The 18,892-nt window shown below is 48.4% G+C and overlaps 1 protein-coding gene across 1 annotated transcript in view; it reads left to right on the top strand.

The window, feature by feature from the left end:
• Nucleotides 1–8,901: 8,901 nt before the first annotated feature.
• Nucleotides 8,902–18,892, top strand: part of YDJC (YdjC chitooligosaccharide deacetylase homolog) — a 129,715-nt gene continuing 119,724 nt past the window's right edge. The window contains exon 1 of the mRNA XM_086942723.1: nucleotides 8,902–9,007. The gene's annotated coding sequence lies outside the window, so the exon portion shown is untranslated. The remainder of the gene's footprint in view (nucleotides 9,008–18,892) is intronic.

Raw genomic sequence — 18,892 nt, 5'->3', positions numbered from 1 at the left:
AGGTGTCTCCTTTTTCCTTTAGCCTTATTTGATTTACAATTTAATGTATTATACCGCCGGTTTTCCCGCCGTTGCTGCCCTTTGGCCCGTCCCCCTTACACAGCTCCCGCTCCTGCCTCCCAGCCTCTTGTCCCGCCTCCCGCCCCTACTTAATGGTGGCTGCTGGCAAACCCGTCTGTGACCATTTGTGCCCCAACCGCGGCCAGCGCTAGGGACCCTAGATCTATGACCCCCCCCCCTCCGCTACAAAACCGCCCCTCTCCTTGTACTCAACCCCAGCAGGAACAAAAACTGCCAGAGATCGACGCCGAACACCACCCACAGGCAGTTCTCCTGCCTACACTGACGACAATCCTTCACCACTCGCAGAGCACCCACTACCGAACAGGAAGCAGGCAGTCTCCCTTCCCTCAGCCAATCACAATACTGCAAAGGCAGCGTTGTGATTGGTGCAGACAGCGCCCAGCCGGGAGCCTGTGGGGAGGCCATTTTCTCTATGTAGGCGGCATGCAGCCTACATAGAGAAAATTTAGAGTGCCAAAAGGTCAGGGCCCACCACAGTCGGCAAGCCACTCCTCCCCAACCCGCCCACCCACCCGCCCCCAACTAGGCATACCCTCCCACTGCCCCCAACCAGTCATACCATTCTGCTTTCTCACAGCATGAGAAGCAGAAACATAAAATGGTATTTAAAATACTATTTTATATTTAAAATACCATTTTATGTTTCTGCTTCTCGCACTGCGAGAAAACAGTGTGGCAAATTTCCTCTGCCCTAATGGAGGAGCTCAACATTTTAAGCCTGCCTTCAACTCATCTCTCCAGCGCTAACGTCACAGGCCTACTGTGTACAATGGAACCTAAAGAGTTCTAGCGTTATTTTATTTACAAGACACAACAATCGCCGCATTTCCATCAATCCAGGATGCCATTGTGGCAAAGGTGATTCTGAACTGGATTAACCTTCAATCTTGGGTTCTGAAGTAGCCTGTTTCCAGTCCTAAAGCGCTTTAACGCTTTGGTGGTAATAGGCACTATCTAATTATCCAATATAAATGAGGGCAAGTGATGGTATTCAGGCAGTGAGGGCATTGCAAAGCCCCGCCCCATTTCCCAAGCGCTAACCCCGCCTCCCTCGTAGCATATCTGGTAAAAATTATTACAAGATTGGTAGGCTGTAACTCCTCTGTCTTTGAAGTTACAGAGGCCAATTCAGTAGCTGAAATAGTAGTGTGGGCGCTCTAGTTGTTGAGCGTTCTGTGATGACGCGGCGTGCAGCCGCCAGGTTAGACAGAGCGCGGAGCCCGCGAAGAGTGCAGACCTCGCTCCCGGCGCCCTTTCCCCCGCAATTAAATAAAAGCTGTTTATCCCCATAACCTGCCTCCGCCTTTCCTTTGGGGTGCAACCCCAATCCTACAATTGGCGACGAGGATGGGATCAGGGCAGAGAGACGCCCAGGCGGTGCCCCTCCCCCCGCGACCCACCGAAGGCAACCACACGACAGGAGAGGGCCACAGTGTGAAGCAAAGCGGCGGAAAAGAGCGCGACCAGTGGAAGGCAAGACACCAGCCGGGCACGGAAACACCAGGCACCACACCTGAGCCACCAGTTCCCCCACCGGGACCCTGGCGGAGCAGACACAGCAAAGCACGGGGGAATCTGTGCCCCTACAGAGCCCCATGCGCCAACACAGACAGGGTGCACCAGGAAGCCCCAGAGGAGAGGGAGAAGTGCCAGACAGGAGAGCAGAGATGTGTGCCCAACCCTCCTCGCTGACAACTCTGATTCCCTTTCTACCCCGGCCAGGAGACCCCACAATGAAATGGGAGGATTGGAGAGAATATTTCATGAACTACCTAGAAGTGCTGGAAGATGAAAATGGAGAAGCATTTCCTAGCAAGAGAAGAAGGAGGATATTGCTCCATAACTTAGGCCCGGAAGGCATCAGAGTGTTCCAAAATCTAGTTCCCACACTAAGCCAGGCAGTAGATGATGACGTATTTCAGCATGCTAAAGAAGATTTGAATAACCACTATAGACCTGCGGTGTGCACGTCCATAGATAGGTACAACTTCCAACAGAGAAAGCAAGGAGCGGGGGAGTCTATAGATGAGTATGTAGCGGCATTAAAGAAACTGGCCATCACATGCAAGTTCGGCGTCTTACATGATGACTTCATTAAAGACCAAATTGTCATGCACACCACGAACTCAGCAATCCAATATAAGTTGTAGGTTAATAGAGATGCATCCTTGAAGGAGGTCATAGCCATGGTGAAGAAATCTGAACTATCAAAAAGATGCGCAGAGGCGGCAAAGAAGGAAACCCCCACAAGGCCCATGGTCAACAAGGTCACTGAAGCAGACCCACCGGACAAGGGTAGAGCAGAAATGGGGGACAAGAAGACTTCGGCTAGATGGACACCCAGACCATTGCCAGGGAAGAAACCCCCAAGTGACAACAAGAATGAGTGCTACCGGTGCGGCAGCCAGTCCCATGCAGCTCATGACAAACGTTGTCCAGCTTTCGGTGCCAAATGTATGTTCTGTAGAATAATTGGACATTACGAGAAGGTGTGTCTTCGCAAGCTGAGAAGCACGGCGGTCAGATACGTCGCACAGGAACCGGACGGAGAAGAAGACGAAGTGGAAGAGGAAGACAATGTGTTGTGCATTGAAGAACAAATATTAAGTATCGACTGCACCCGCTCCAGGAAACCGCAATGTGACATGGCCATTGGGGGTGTACGTAAATAGATGATGGCAGATTCGGGATCCCCGTATATGATAGTGCAACGCAAAGTTTGGGAAGAGAGTTTCAAACAACAGCTAGAACCTCACCTGGAACCTCTGGATATACTACCAGTCACATTTACAGGGGAGCCAATCCCCATGGTGGGGTATCGAGTCTTGAAATTTGAACTTAAGGATCGCAGCGCGTGGTGCAAGTTATACGTAGCTGAGAAAGGTCCTTCAGTCCTGGGTTGGGTCGACCAAGGCGATCTGGGCATACAGTTGGATCCAGGAGGAGCTACACAAGTGCTGATGACCAATCCAGGTCGACAACCAAACGTCACCAACTTAAAAGAGGACTTTCCCACAGTATTTGGAGGCAAAGTGGGAAAACTGACGAAATTCACCCACAAGATAACGATCAAAGCAAACGCCAAGCCAGTGTGCCACAAGGTGAGAAATATCCCCTTAGCAATCAGGGAGGTGGTACAAGAAGAATTACAGATACTAGAAGATAACGGGATCATCGAGCCGATGAATAGTGCAGAATGGCTTGCGCCTCTGGTGGTAGTGAGAAAACCGAATGGCAAAGTTCGCCTGTGTGTGGACCTGAGGGAGCTGAATAAGAACATCATAGTGGAAAAGTTCCCGCTACCCAGAATTGATGAAATGTTGGCAAAAACGAAGGGGGTGAAATGGTTCTCCACCATCGACCTCACCTCAGCGTATCACCGAATAGCCCTACACCACACATGCCGCAAGCTGACATCATTTAAAACTCCGTACGGGTTCTACCAGTTTTGAAGGAAGCCATTTGGCCTTGTGTCGGCTGCACAAGTTGTTTAAGAACACCGAAGGGGTACAGTATTTTCAAGATGACATTCTGATAATGAGCAAAGATAGGGCTGAACACGATGCAAAACTGCTCCAGGTGTTACATGTCTTGGAACGTAATGGCCTAGCTGCAGAATGGGAGAAGTGTCATTTTGGAATGATGTCTGTCACTTACTTGGGCCATGAGATCAGCGATCAAGGTGTCACGCCCAAACAAGCCAACGCCAGAGCCATATGGGATGCACCACCACCAAGGAGCAAGGAAGAAGTGTGCTCGTTCTTAGGGATGGCTGAGTTTTACAGCAAATTTGTGCCGCATTTCGCAACCAAGACGCACCACCTGCGCCAACTCATTTGAGATAAAACATTTTTTACATGGACGGAGGAAACACAAGATGAATTCCAGAGGATCAAGGAGGACATCTGTACAGCGGTACCGTTTCAAGGGTTTGACCAACAGGCAAGATCCATACTAACCACGGATGCGAGTGAGAAGGGACTAGGAGCTGTCTTAATACAAGAAACGAGAGAAGGGGACGTATCCACCCTCCGTTTCTCGTCCTGGTCCCTGTCACACACAGAGCAGAAGTTCAGCGTCATGGAAATAGAGATGCTGGCGACAATCTGGGCCATGGAGAAGTTTCGACAATTCATCTGGGGCACAAGGTTCAAGCTCAGGATGGATCACAAGCTGATGATTAAAGTACTCCCGGTCGAGTAGACACGTGAATGCAACCCCCCGCATAGGGAAAATGACTTTGAACCTGCTGGACTATCGGTATGATGTGAAGTACATCCCTGGGGCTCAAAACAAGGAAACTTATTACTTAAGAAGGGCATCAGCCATGGAGGAAGCACCGTCATTAACAGAGGAAGAGAACATCAGTGTGGCTTTCTTGGAAGGCCATGAGAAAGTGATAAGTGTGCAGGAAGGGAAGGAAGCCTATGAGAATTATGTAGACCTCAGGGTGGTGAAGAAATCCGTACTGCAGGGATGGCCGGAAAAGAGACACTTAAAGGCGGAGCACAGGAAGTTCTTCGAAGTACGTGAGGAACTATCTGTAGGAGACCAGGGGATCTTCTTGTTGAGAGGGGGCAAGGTAGTTCCTCCCGCATCCTTGGCTCCGCATCTGCTTGCCATCCTACATAAAGGACACTTAGGCATCGTGAAAACCAAACTACGAACCAAACAAATGTATTGGTGGCCAGCAATGGATGCCCAGATAGAAAGACATGTCAGGGAGTGTATGCAGTGCCAAAATGCGGACAAATCCCAAAGCTTGTTGCGACCCTCCTTGGGAAAGTTCGACAACCCCAAAAACCCCTGGGAAGAGCCATCGATAGACATTCTTGGTCCGGTGCTGGATGCCTAAGGAATTCCTGTAGATAACAAGGACCCCCTGATATGGATATGACTCCTGGGTCAGGGACAACAGTTTTTTTGAAATGGCAAAAACCCAGGCAGACTTCAAACACAAAAGCTGGCTAAATAATGAATAATAAAAACATGAATGTGTACTGAATAAAAAGTAATGCAATGGACTGAAATGATATCAAAAATAGTTGAAATTTAATAGATAATACACTCTTTACATAAAATACATAAAAAACATGTGGCTATTATTAAAGTATACATTTAAAGCACATCATGATATATATAAAAAAAGGAACTTTTGTTTTCCTTTTTGTGAAGATTAGGGCTGTGTGTCACAGCCCTAATCTTCACAAAAAGGAAAACAAAAGTTCCTTTTTTTATATATATCATGATGTGCTTTAAATGTATACTTTAATAATAGCCACATGTTTTTTATGTATTTTATGTAAAGAGTGTATTATCTATTAAATTTCAACTATTTTTGATATCATTTCAGTCCATTGCATTACTTTTTATTCAGTACACATTCATGTTTTTATTATTCATTATTTAGCCAGCTTTTGTGTTTGAAGTCTGCCTGGGTTTTTGCCATTTCAAAAAAAAATGCCTAAGGAATTCCAAAATATGTAGTTGTGCTAGTGGACAGGTATTCCAAATGGCCGGAGATAGACATACAAGAAGAAATGGACACGGAAAAAGTGCTGGAATTCCTCACGGCAACATTCCTTTTTTTTTTAAACCTTTATTATATCGTTCAGCAAAAATTACAGAAGTAGACCTACAACCACAGGGCCCGGTCACTACATTTAGGCGATACGTATCAAAAGTTCCAATAACACAGCTCTTCAGCCGGCAACCCTGAGGTCCGGCAGCGGTAAAGGATATCCGGTGCATTGAACACATTACAGATCGCATGATATTCATAAGGTTTCGTTTTACATTTAACCCCCCCCCAAAGACAAGATAAAGAAGAAGATACAGGATATCCGGAGCCACACATTCGAAGGTATAATAAAGGCGGGTAGGTGTAAGAAGGTAGTCGCGGACCAACTTAAAAGGAACAGTAAAGACGCAAGCGCTAGCAAGCTCAACGAGGGTGAAGAACAAAACAACCCTCCACCCTGCACCCCTGCAATGGCTACGGCCTAACCCACTAGCAGCGTGCCTGTCGCCCAGAAACATCCCTAAAATGAGAAGAGAAGCAGAGGAGGACAGATAAAAACACACTCCCGGACTCCCTTACCCCCCACCAGATGCGACCACCCCGAAACACGGTCAAAATAGAATGCAGCGAAATATACAATCAATCCGGGGAAGTATGATACAAACCACCCGACTCCCGTACATTACAGGTCACAATCCCAGCAGCAAATTAAAATATTATGACAAACCCTAAAAAACACAAGTTAACCCTGGCCGGTACGATTCTTCACTAGAGCCCTTATAACCCAGACCACAACAACAGTGAAAGAAGCAGAGCGTTCATAAAAGATCAAGTCAGTACGAGCGAATCGAAGAAAGGATAAAAGTTCACAATATCCACAGAGCAAGTGAGGAAAGGCGTGGAAGGATAATGAAACTCTCCGATATCCACTGGTGACCTTGTTGAGGCACTCAAGGTTGTCCCTGTCGATGTTTAGCGGGATATGGCTCAAGCAGGAAAAGCTAACAATGTTCACGGGCGCGCGATCTATCCTGTAGGGAACAGCAGCGCACACGGAATCCGGCTTCCGCACAGGGTCCTCAAAGTTGAGCATACAATGTTCCATGGGTATTACAACGGGCTGATATGATGCCTAAAAGTCGCCGTACGGTCTCCGGCAGATATTGTCCACTGTTGCAGACAGTGCCTGGTATTTGACGATGATCTGCGAGTGGAGTGCTCCAATGGCCACCATTATGGCATGCAGCGATGGTGTGCCTTCTGTCCCCTCCATCTCCTCTCGCGAAGCGACAGAGCAGGATATGAACCCCGGAGGTCGACTACTCCGGGGTAGCAGGCACAACCGGAGCAGACAACAACAAAGGGGCGTCCTCACCTCACGATTTCTACACCTTCGCCGCTAGTCAGTGCTCTGGTCCGTCACCCCCGGGAGTCTTACGGTGTCTCCGTGCGTCGGATACAGGACCGCAGCAACCGAAGAGTCACGCTGCAGCGTCTGCGGTGTAGACAGGATACTAAATCGCCGTTGGAAACAAGTAAAGTGTGTCTCCATTCGGGAGACCGGACAAAGCCCAAAGTCCACAGCCGATGTTGTTCAACTCCAGCCCGGATGGGTTGGAAATCGAGGCCCCGGCTTCCACGCTGAGTTAGGCCGAGAATGAAACACGGCGTATCTTCATCACCCGATGAGTTAAAAAGTTCGGGATTGCACCTTCAGAGTCAGTCACTCCTCGTGTACACGGGAGTCCGGTGTAGAAGCAGGATAAATTGCAGGATATACGAGCTGCTGGCGGAGGTCGGCGGAGCCGGGAGCTTATGCGGCCATCTTGCTTGCTAGCGTAGCTCCTCCCCCGGCAACATTCTTAAGGGAAGGAATTCCTTGTTCCATGCTAAGTGACAATGGGTCCCAATTTACGTCAGAAAAGTGGAACACCTATATGAATAGGAATGAGATCAAGATCAAGCACACATCCGTGTATCATCCCGCTGGAAATGGTTTGGCCGAACGGTTCAATAGAGTCATTATGGGCTCAGTGCAAGCGGCGATAGGGGCCGGAAAGAACTGGGAGAAAGAACTGAAAAGCACATTGTGGGCCTACAGGATCACCCCAACCAGCACAGGATACAGTCCCTTCAAAATCCTAAGGTGTCGGGATCCTTTCACCAAGGACAATGTGGTGTGGAAGGAACGTACGATCACGAGCAAGTGGTCTCCTGCAGTGGCCCACCACAATCTGGAAAGAGCACAAAGAGTTTACATGGAACATTTCAATAAAAGGTGCAATGCTAAAGAGACGACAATGGAAAGACGGAGATCAAGAGTTCTCCAAGAAAAAGCAGAAGAAGTCTCAGCTACCCCGGTGAGATGCACCCGCTCTGGTAGAACAGTGGTAAGACCGGCGAAATATAGAGACTATGAAATGGGTGAAGTTAAGGAGCGTGTATGCAGATAGACTCTGGGACTTCATGCATTTTCTCATGTTTGTTGGTTCATTAACCCCCTGGCTGCGGCCGGAATTCTGCGCCTGTGCGGCACATTCCAATCGCGGGCGTGGTCATGACGGCTCCCGGCTGTCATCAGCACACGCCCACCGTAACTCATGACGGCCGGGAGCAGTCATCAGCAGCGAACGGGTTAAAGGAGGGAGATATGTAGTGTGGGTGCTCTAGTCGTTAAAAGTTACGTGATGACGCGGCGCGCAGCCACCATTTTAGACAGAGCGCGGAGCCCGCAGACCTCGCTCCCAGCGCTCTTTCACCCCCCGCAATTAAATAAAAGCTGTTTACCCCCATAACCTGCCTCCGCCTTTCCTTTGGGGTGCAACCCCCAATCATACAGAAATCTTAGAGCAGGCAATCAAAAAACTGCACTAACTCAAGCACACACAATTATTCCAGGAGAATAAAATACTGATTCACATATAATTTACACTTTTATTTTTCTAAACAAGGTCTCGTAAATCACTTTAAAATGTTTAAACGACACTCTATGTGATTTGTGTAAGTCAGTGATGCTTGATGGTTGTCTTTCAAAGGTTACTCTAATGTGTCGTCATTGGAAACTACACAGTTTTGATATGGCCGCTTCGTGAGCGGGGCCTTCGGTGGGCGGATAGCAGTCCGTTCTCTATCTCTATAAGTACTATCGAAGATCCTCTTATGATAACTATGGGCGTGCGAGCCACGGGCCTCACGCTTGCAGTACCTCTTGATTCCTGCAGAAGGCGCTCTGCCGTTTAAGCTTTCCCACACCTAGAGTCACTAGAAGGGCGTGCAGTGCCGTCCATTTCCGCCAGATGGCGCCCGCCCTCGTTAGTCGTCTAGGTGGAGGCACTGCACTGGCAGCCCATGGCCCCTGCAGCCCGGAGACACACCGAGACCCGGTCCGCGGCACGATGATGGGTAAGAGCCGGGAAGACACCCCGCACCCTCCCCGCCACTAACTACGCAGACCATGGTGTAAGATCCTGCCCTCCACAGAGGCCCTCATTCTAGCTCCCAGAGGCTCCCACCCTTGCAGAGCGCCGAGTATTCCACAGATGGGCATGGAAACATCCCCTCAACCTTTGAAGTCACATTATTTATTTTATGCGTTTTATGTAGCGCGGACTTTACCCGAAGGTGTCAGAGCGCTTCACAATAGGAACTGTAGAGGTACATGAGGATACAATTATAAGTGAACAAATTACAAAAGCAAACGTTACGTTACATGAGGCACAAGTGACAATTGTGTGCAAACAAAATACAAGAGGTAGCAAACGGTACATTACAGGAGGAAAAAGTGACGTGTGCAAGTTAAAAAAGCGTACATGTACAGACACATAACTCCATGTACAGACCCGTAAGTCCCCCTGTTTAGGACACCATGGCTCTAGGGCTGGGATTTCTTTTAAAACACATCCTCGTGTGTGTTAAGGGAAGAGAAGCCAGTACTATAAACCCCAGAATGCATCAGTCCTTCAAAAGAAATCCTATGTCGTGTTGATGTGGAGGCTGAAGCCAAGTGGCAACCCTTCTGCTCCTCTAAACTGACTTCCATGGAGTCCTATTACGCCTTTTCTGCACACAGTCCCTCCTTCTGCTTATAGGACAGAGGTTGCATAACTGCCAAGTTTTCACGATGCATGTTTGATTGATTGCGTTTTTGTATGGCATATACTTGGCTCAGGCATTCGAGTGCTTTACAAGAGAGCAGGAAGGGATTCTGGTTAACAAACATCATAAAATCAGCCTGTTAGCACCCAGAAAACAATTACAAAAAAAACAGTTCATACCATCAGGGACGAAACAGGAAAAGTAGTTGCCTAACCATCCTAGTGAATCAGCAGTAAGGGACCTCAACAGCAGTGAAAACACATATTTTGTAACGAGAAAAACGGGTCTGTTTGTGGCATATTCATGACGTTTATCTGTTTGCAGCGTGCCTGTGTTTGACGTGCTCGACTCCTGTCTTTATTGCAAGCGATTCAACCGCAAGCCTGACGCAATGCCAAGGTCGCCAGGCTTGAATTTTTTTTGCCCTTCGTTTTCAGATCCCTGCAGTACTTTCCATAAAGAAAGTAGCAGAACTGCAGGTACCCCATTGCAATGGAATGTGTAGTATTTGATGGAACTACTTCTGCCTGACATTGAGGTCTCTGAAGTTGGTCCATCACAGATCCCACCATATTTTGTTTATGGGCTGTGTACTTAATGAGTGATTGTAGGAAAAAAACTTCTTGGTATTCTAGAGGGCGATACACCGAGACTAAAAACAAAATAAATGGAAGATGCACCAGATCAGTCACTGATAAGGAGCATTGGCAAAGCAAATAGCTCTCGCCTGTTGGCTTTGGCAATGATTTTTAGTCATGCTGTACAGCAGGGCAGTTGGTGTTCAGCTGGATTAAAATGCTAAGATGCGTCTGTCACGTCATTTTGTGAGCGTGCCCCAGCATGCATGTCCACACCTTCAAAATGAGTTTAGAATGTTTTTCTTTTTATTTAATAATCGGGGATGGATTAATAAATAAAAAAGTTGTTCAAAATGCGCTTTTTTGATATAGTGCTAATCGTTTTAGAAAAACAAAACACATTGGGAAGTAAGGGGTGGGGAGTGTGCAGGGGATGAAGCAGTGGGAAAGAAGGACACTCAAGAACAACAATACGGAGGCACATGGACAACCGTGAGAGTGTGCGGGCGTAGAAGTGTACAGACAACAGAGAGCTTAGGGAAACACAAGAGCAATGTATGGTGGGTTGGGTGGGTGAAGCACACGGAAAAGAGAAGGGGAAGCACACAAACAAGGGTAGTCCGGGATGGGAAATCGGACAACTGAGGGTGGGCAGGCGGGATGAGGCAGCAAACGAACAATGGTGATAATGGGGAATCGACAACAGAAGGGGGTGGGAAAGCAAGATCTGCAATAGAAGGTGAGAGGGTGGGGAGGAAGCTAGAACAGCTACTGAAGGAGGTAAGTCTAGGAGAGAAACGCATGGGTGGAAAGAGGAACATGAGGGAGTCAGCTGTAAAAAATGCACTCTCTTGGAGTGCTTAACAAAAAAGTAGTGCCTGAAAAGGGAGCAGTGCTAGGGCACAAGTTATTGGCCCATGCTCCAGGGAAGGGACAACACGCCAGAAGAGGATGGAAAGCCCAAGGAAGCTGACAAATATGAAGCAAAAAAGAGTGACAATAAAGCCAACCAGTGGTAAGCAATCAACAGGCTTCAGTCCACTTTAGGCTCAACAATAGGTCTTGCAACAGACAGTGCATGCTCTGTCTAAGGCATGACCTAAAAATTAGTCGTAATGGAGGAACACTGTTCACAAGAGTCGCAAAACTTCTTGCTTCATTAATATGCAGAAGGCATGATTCTTATGCAACTCATGGCAAATGCCTACTTATGTAATTAATGCATAGATCCCCTGGGCGACTGACTGCTCCCACTGATGCCCGTAGCTGGGGTTTGCTGACTAGAAGCTGTCCAAACTGGGAAGTTCCAGCTTTGCAAATCAATATCACTTGCTTTGACAGATCGGTAACCTTCCAAAGCATTGATACATAGCTCTGCAAATCGAAAGAAGAAGCAGGTATCAGTACTCTTCACTTTCTGATTAATAACCTCATTGATTCACAAAGTGTAGTATGTGAATTACAAAGACATTTCCACCTTACAAAGTACCTTTTCGTCCATTGCAACTTACTATTTTGCAGATGGAAAGTCTCTGATTTTGCGAATTGTAGGCTTTGCGAGTGTAATACAATTTCGTACTTCAAGCCGTCTTTTAGGTAGCACATGCGGATAAATGCTGTATCATTGGCGTAAATCACTCTACAAAACCATTGTAACAAAATGTAAGTAAAGAACACAGACTCATTTTAAGTTAACCCTTTTAATGCGGGCATCAGCCAATGGCTGATGCCCACTCGACCATCTCAGTGCGTGTGAGCCATTGGCCGACACTGAGGAGGGGCTGTTAAGGATCCATTGGTGCTTGTACCGCAGTGTTTCCGTTTCGGCTGTTTTCGCTCGGGTTGATAGGGAAGAGCTTCCCCACCAGCCCGGTTTTTGGGAGGATATATGATGAGCAGAGGCGGCAGACCCGAGAGCAGAGGACGGCCCGGGACCAGGGTTCGATTCCCGGCGCGGCAGGTTTCTGGACCAGGGTCAGCGGACTCGATAATTCTCTCGCCTCGGTGCCCACTCTGATCAGCGATCACACTCGGCAACTCTGGGCATTAGCTTGCCTCATCCTCACTAACGGCCCCACCAGACCGCCGGGGATGCCTGGTCTCACCCTGGAGATACCCATTAAGGGACCATCTCTCAGGGAAGCCAGGAAGGGTTTCGCAGCGGTCGAAGCGCCTTGGGACCCTCCGGGTAAGTAGTGCGCTATATAAATGCCTATACATTTACATTTATACATTTACATGCATGGTACACTAACGTAATTTCTCTGAAATTGAAATGAGTCGGTCGACTCATTTCAATTTCACTGGGTAAATTCTTGGGGGCATATTGTAGCCCCCAGCACAGATTTTTAATGGACCAGGTATCATTGGAAAGTGGAGAATCTCCCGTTTCCAATGGTATCTCCATAGTGAAACCCTGCTTGTGGGTTGCTGTTGGGGGGGGGCAATCCTAAAGTGGGATCCACCCACTAGAGACCAGGGGTGTCAATTGTGGGAGGGAGCCATCCCTGCCCTGGTCCCCATCACCCCCGGGGGTGGACAAAAAGACCGGGGGAGGCAGAAGCCCACTAGACACCAGGTGGTTTTTAAAAACATTTTTTAGGGCAGTTTTTTTTGGGTGGAGGGGAATAGCCCCCTCGTGGGGGGGGGGGGGTATGGACCTGTGATCTCTTCCCCCACTCCGCACACCAGTGGCACATTAGACTTGATGCCCCTGGGAGGTGGATAGGGGTGACCACATCCAATCTCCCCCATGGGGGGGAGGCGGAGAAAGGCCACTACACACCAGGGATATCTTTTATTGTAGAAAACAATATGGTGTGTGGGTGGCTACCCCATGGCAAGTAAGAGGAAATTCTGATTATTTTGTTTATCGTTTTGACTTGTGGGCTGGCAGAGGAGGAGTAAATCCAAATTTCCTCCTACTTGCCATGGTGAATGGTTGCTTCATTCAGACCAGTGCTCTTTTGGCAGAGAAACCAACTAAACCCAGTCATTTTGAAAACTAGACACCCAATGGATTGCAGGGTGTTTATGCATGGACCCCACAATATTTTCATACTCATAATGCCCTGCTAACCTCAAACTTTGCCTAAAATAATGCATATCCCTCACATTTCTGTGAAGGAAAGTTCCAGAATCTGTGGAGAATCACACATTTTCTACCACCTAGCGTTCCTCCCCACTTGTCCCAATTAAAAACAGCATCCCTACTTGTATGGCTAAACCTAACTCCCACAACTTAAAAGGCTCCAAAGTGCAACATGGAGAAATTGGCAATAAGTCAAGTCAAGTCAAAAGATTTGTATAGCGCGCTACATACCCAGAGGGTCTCAAGGCGCTTGAAGAAGGGTGGGGAGTTACTTGTCGAATATCCAAGTTTTGAGTTGCTTTCTAAATGCTAGGTGGTTCTGGGTAAGGCGAAGGTGAGTGGGAAGTGAGTTCCAAGTTTTAGCTGCTAGGTAGGAAAAGGATCTACCTCCCATGGTGGTTTTGTTGATGCGAGGTACAGTGGCAAGGGCTTGGTTGGAGGATCGTAGCTGGCGGGAGGGGGTGTAGAAGGATAGTCGTGTGTTGAGGCATTCGGGTCCGATTTCGTAGAGTGCTTTGTGAGCGTGGGTTAGGAGCCGGAAAGTGATTCTCTTATTGACGGGGAGCCAGTGGAGGTTTTTCAGGTGATCAGAGATGTGTTCTTTACGCAGGATGTCTAATATGAGCCTGGCTGAGGCGTTCTGGATGCGTTGTAGTTTTTTCTGGAGCTTTGCGGTGGTGCCGGCGTAGAGGGTGTTTCCGTAGTCCAGTCGGCTCGTGACCAGAGCGTGGGTGACTGTTTTTCTAGTTTCGGTAGGGATCCAGCGAAATGTTTTTTTGAGCATGCGAAGAATGTTGAAGCAAGATGAGGAGACGGCGTTGACTTGTCTGTTCATCGAGAGTGAGGAATCCAGGATGACGCCCAGGTTCCGTGCGTGGTCCGTCGGGATGTGTGCTTTTCCAAGAGCCTCTGGCCACCAAGAGTCGTCCCAGGCGGAGGGGGAGGTACCTAAGATGAGGACTTCTGTTTTGTCCGAGTTCAGTTTCAGACGGCTGTGCTTCATCCATTCGGCTACTTCTTTCATTCCTTCGTGTAGGTTGGTTTTGGCTGTGTTAGGGTCTCTGGTGAGTGATAGGATTAGTTGAGTGTCGTCGGCGTAGGAGATGATGTTGAGGTTATGTTGGCGTGCGATGGTCGCGAGGGGGCTCATGTAAACGTTGAAGAGGGTGGAACTGAGTGAGGACCCTTGAGGTACGCCGCTGATGACTTCAGTAGCCTCTGACTTGAATGGTGGAAGGCGGACTTTCTGTGTTCTTCGGTGAGGAACGAGGTGATCCATTCCAGTGCTTTTCCTTGGATTCCGATGTTTCTGAGGCGCTGTAAAAGGGTGCTATGACAGACTGTGTCGAAGGCTGCGGAGAGGTCGAGGAGGATGAGGGCGACTGTGTCTCCATTGTCCAGTAGTTTTCGAATATCGTCTGTTGCTGCAATGAGTGCGGTCTCAGTGCTATGTTTGGCTCGGAAGCCGGACTGTGAGGGGTCGAGGGATTTGTTGGTTTCGAGGAAGGCGGCGAGCTGGTTGTTGACAGCTTTCACGATGACTTTGGCCGGGAATGGAAGGAGTGAGATAGGGCGATAGTTTTTGAGTTCGGTGGGGTCAGCTGTGGGTTTCTTCAGGAGGGCGCTGAGTTCGGCGTGTTTCCAACTTTCCGGGAAGGTTGCGGAGTTGAGGGAGCAGTTGATGACGTCTCGGAGGTGCGGTGCAATAATGGAGTCTGCTTTGTTGAAGATGTAGTGAGGGCAAGGGTCTGTGGGGGATCCTGAGTGGATAGAGTTCATCAGACGGATGGTGTCCTCAGTAGAGATTGGCTTCCAGTCATTGAGGATGTTCAGGGGGGGAAGGGGTCCTGCAGGGGAATGGGTGGGTTGATCTCCGGGTTGGTTGTCGAAGCTGTTGTGGAAGAATGAGGCTAGGGAGTTGCAGAGGGCTTGAGAAGGGGTGATGTCGTTGGAGTTGGCTGATGGGTTGGTAAATTCCTTGACGATGTTGAATAATTCCTTGCTGTTGTGGGCGTTGTTATCTAGACGGTCCTTGAAGGCTGCTTTCTTAGCATTTCGGATTAGTTGGTGGTGTATGCGGGTGGCGTTTTTGAAGGCGTCCTTGGTGCTGGTGGTTGGGTCTTTTTTCCAGGCCTTCTCGAGGGAGCGACATAATTTCTTGGATTTCTTAAGGTCATCGTTGAACCAGGAGGCCTTCTTGCTGCCTAGTTTGATTTGTCGTTTTTTCAGTGGTGCTAGGAGGTCGGCGCTGTTGGATAGCCATTGGGTGAGGTTGGTGGCTGCTTGGTCGGGGTTAGAGGATTGGGCGGGGGCTTTTGAAGAAGCGATGAGGAGATCTGGTCGATGGTGATTTTGTTCCAGTTTCTTTGCAATGTGGGTCGGGGATGGTTGTTGGATGTAGGCTTGTTGTAGGTGAAGTGAACGCAGCTGTGGTCAGTCCAAAGGAGAGCTGTGGTGTGACTGAAGGAAAAAATTCCTACCACTTAGCGTCGCCCCGCTTGACCCGATGAAAATGCTACCCGCCTTGTGCAACTGGGCCTAGTCCCTGCGACAGGAACAGATTAAACCAGGGTCAATGGAAGTCCTCCTGCAGTCACCCACAAGCAGGGAACCCTGAACGACCCTTCGGTTTCTAGATTTTAGAAATGTCTGGGTTTAGTAGGTTTCCCTGGGTAGCCGCGATCTTGGGCTCAAATAGCGCAGCTACCTTAATTACCGAATCATAAAATTATATGAAAAGGGATGTTGATGTCACCACATTGTGTTTTGAGCCTTTCCTGTCATGGGCACTAGGCTTCCGCCACACAAGTGAAGTACCATTTCTTTTGGGAGAGTTGGGTATTACTCTAACCTTCATCCTCAAATATAATACAGTCCACCGATCGATCTGTGGTTGAGTGATACTCTAATCATTTGGAGGTGTTGTAATGGACCAAACTTCTTAGATGTCATCATTGAGTCTTCACCTGATTAGAAACAGTTCAGTGTATAATCTGCCCATTCAGAGAGCTATCTTCTAAATTCCTGAGTGTTCACCTCCCCCATGCTGGTGTGCCAGCTAAAACCTAGTTTTTACCCTTTGTCTGACTCACTGGGCGTTCCTTCATATTACATTTGTGGTACTCCATATTTAATTGCTTAAAGGAGTTGCTCAGCTATCTTTAGTAAGGCGTGCCTTACGCAGTGTTTAAACCCACAGTTGGGCTCACTCAAGTCTACATGTTTTTTATTTACCTGCCAATTGTCTATGCTCGTTCTTCAGCACTTGGTTCAGTGGACACTCACACCTTAACTAATAGTTTTGTGAAGTATTATTGTACTGATATCTTTATGGTCATCGGATAGTTTGCTCTATAGCTCATCTTATAGTTGCCAACCATAAGGGTTATTAAAAAAAAAAAAGAGGTGCTGTCAGCGTGCTCAAGATTGAACACTATGGGCCCGATTATAATGCAGTTAGGAAATCTTCCTGATCGAATCGGTTTGAAAATCGTTTCCGACTGACTCAGATCAGGAGAGTCCGACCAACCGAGTATGATGCATCCAGATGGTTCCAGATACGATTTGGTTGAACGCCAATTGACTACTATGGGAACCTATGTTCTATCCGCATTGTAATCTGGCCCTCGGTCGGCAAGACATGTTCCCGATATGATTCTGAAGGAGCAAATACCGGTAGGAAACCTTCCTAACCGCATTGTAATCGTCCCTAGGTTGGAATGCTTTCCTTCCTGCATTGTAATCGTGCCCTAAGACTGACTGTTTTTTTTTTTTAATTTTTGAAAACCTTTATTTGAGGAAATGGATGCATACAAATACTGGCCTACAACCCGGGGACCGGCCACGGAACAAAACTGGAAAGCACCATTATCAATTAAAGGCACGGAGTGGTTAGACGATATTACCCAACGCTGCAAGTCAATGATATTAACTAACTGGAACCACTCGACATAGGATCAAAGGAGGTTAATTTTTATATATTAAAGAATAAAGCATCAGTTGTATAGGTAGCAACCTGGTGTACGTGGCGGGGAACAAACCAACTGTTTCATTTCAGTACAGCCAAAAAGCAATAATCAGGAAGGTCCAAAGCATGCAAAACAGAGGTTCGCTTACAGTTTCTCATTGGTAGTATCCACGCCCAACCACATGTACCCAGAGACAAACTGAACAGCGTTTCCGCTGTAATAAAAACCATCAGGGAAACAGATAAGTTGCAATCATTATACATCCCAACCCAAGAAACAAAAGTACTAAAGAGAAAGGGAAGTAGGGGGACTCCACGTTACTGTACCCGCCCCACGGTGGTAACGGCGATCAATAATACAATTAGCGACCGTGCTTGGGGGCGGATCCATTAATTCAGGAGAAACAGAGCCATGGGTACCATGATACAAATAATACCTATCCCTCCCCTCTCAGTAACTCACCCCGCGGGGTTACGCACAGTCGTGGAGATCCAAGAAAAGGACACAAAAGAGCCATAGAAACAAAGAACTACCTAATAGACCCTAATCCACCCGTCCCACCCTGCAACCCTGCAGAAGGCTACGGCCTACCACCCCCAGCAGCGTGCCTGTCGCCCTAATTATGAACCCGAAATATAGAATAAGATAATATAGAGAAACGGAAAAGGAAAGAGGGAAAAAAGGAAAGCCAGGGGAGAGGAACCATTTAGCGAATGGCGTGGCCCCGCCCCCCGCCCACACACGCCATGAGCGTGGCCCAAAACGAAGCTGGCAAGTGTTCAGTAATACGTAAATATGTAGGAATCAACAAAGTATCACAATTTGGGGCAGTCCATAACTCCATTCACCGATAGTAGTCCTCCGAAGTAAGAGCCGGTTTCATCCTAGTCCTTTCTTAGCTAACGTCGCGATGTGTGTCGATCCAGTGGGCATAGGACATGGCGATGGGAAAAGGCTGTGGAGAAGTTGCTGGACGATCAATGGAAGCAGCCAATGGGACCCCCTCTCCCGTGGGCAATGCAGAAACTGTTCACGGCAGCCGTGTATACCAGTGTCAATGAACACCAGCGGTTCCACCCGCTCACGTATCAGATCATCGCTACCCCAACCATAAAGCGGGGAACAATCAACGACCACACCGGGCCCATCCGCTTCCTCTAGAGCCGACCCGGGAGCAATGGCGGCCATTACATCGCCCTGCACACAAGAGTCCCGGATCATGGTCGACATCCAGTTCTTCAACGCTTGCAGGACGTCGCCAATCGTGGGTTCGAGCTCACCAGTGCAGGCCCAAGCGGAGCACAAGGGCAAGAAATCGGCATCCCGGGACTTTACACAGGACATGGCAACAGCCGCCATTTTGCGACAATTGCGCTGTCTCTTCGGAATCATCTCCAGGGGTGAGCTCAACAGTAGAGCGGGGACCCGCCGGCGACACTGCTCCGCTAGGATCACTCTCCGCCACCGAGCGAAGGAGCCCGGTACGGCCGGACGGCAACAAAGGGGGGAGCCACCAAACACGGCATCCCCAACCCACAACTTGCCGCACACCACC

This window comes from Lissotriton vulgaris, chromosome 11 (assembly GCF_964263255.1).
Source record: "Lissotriton vulgaris chromosome 11, aLisVul1.2, whole genome shotgun sequence".
NCBI classification, from domain to species: Eukaryota; Metazoa; Chordata; class Amphibia; order Caudata; family Salamandridae; genus Lissotriton; species Lissotriton vulgaris.
This window is presented reverse-complemented; position numbering and strand designations above follow the sequence as displayed.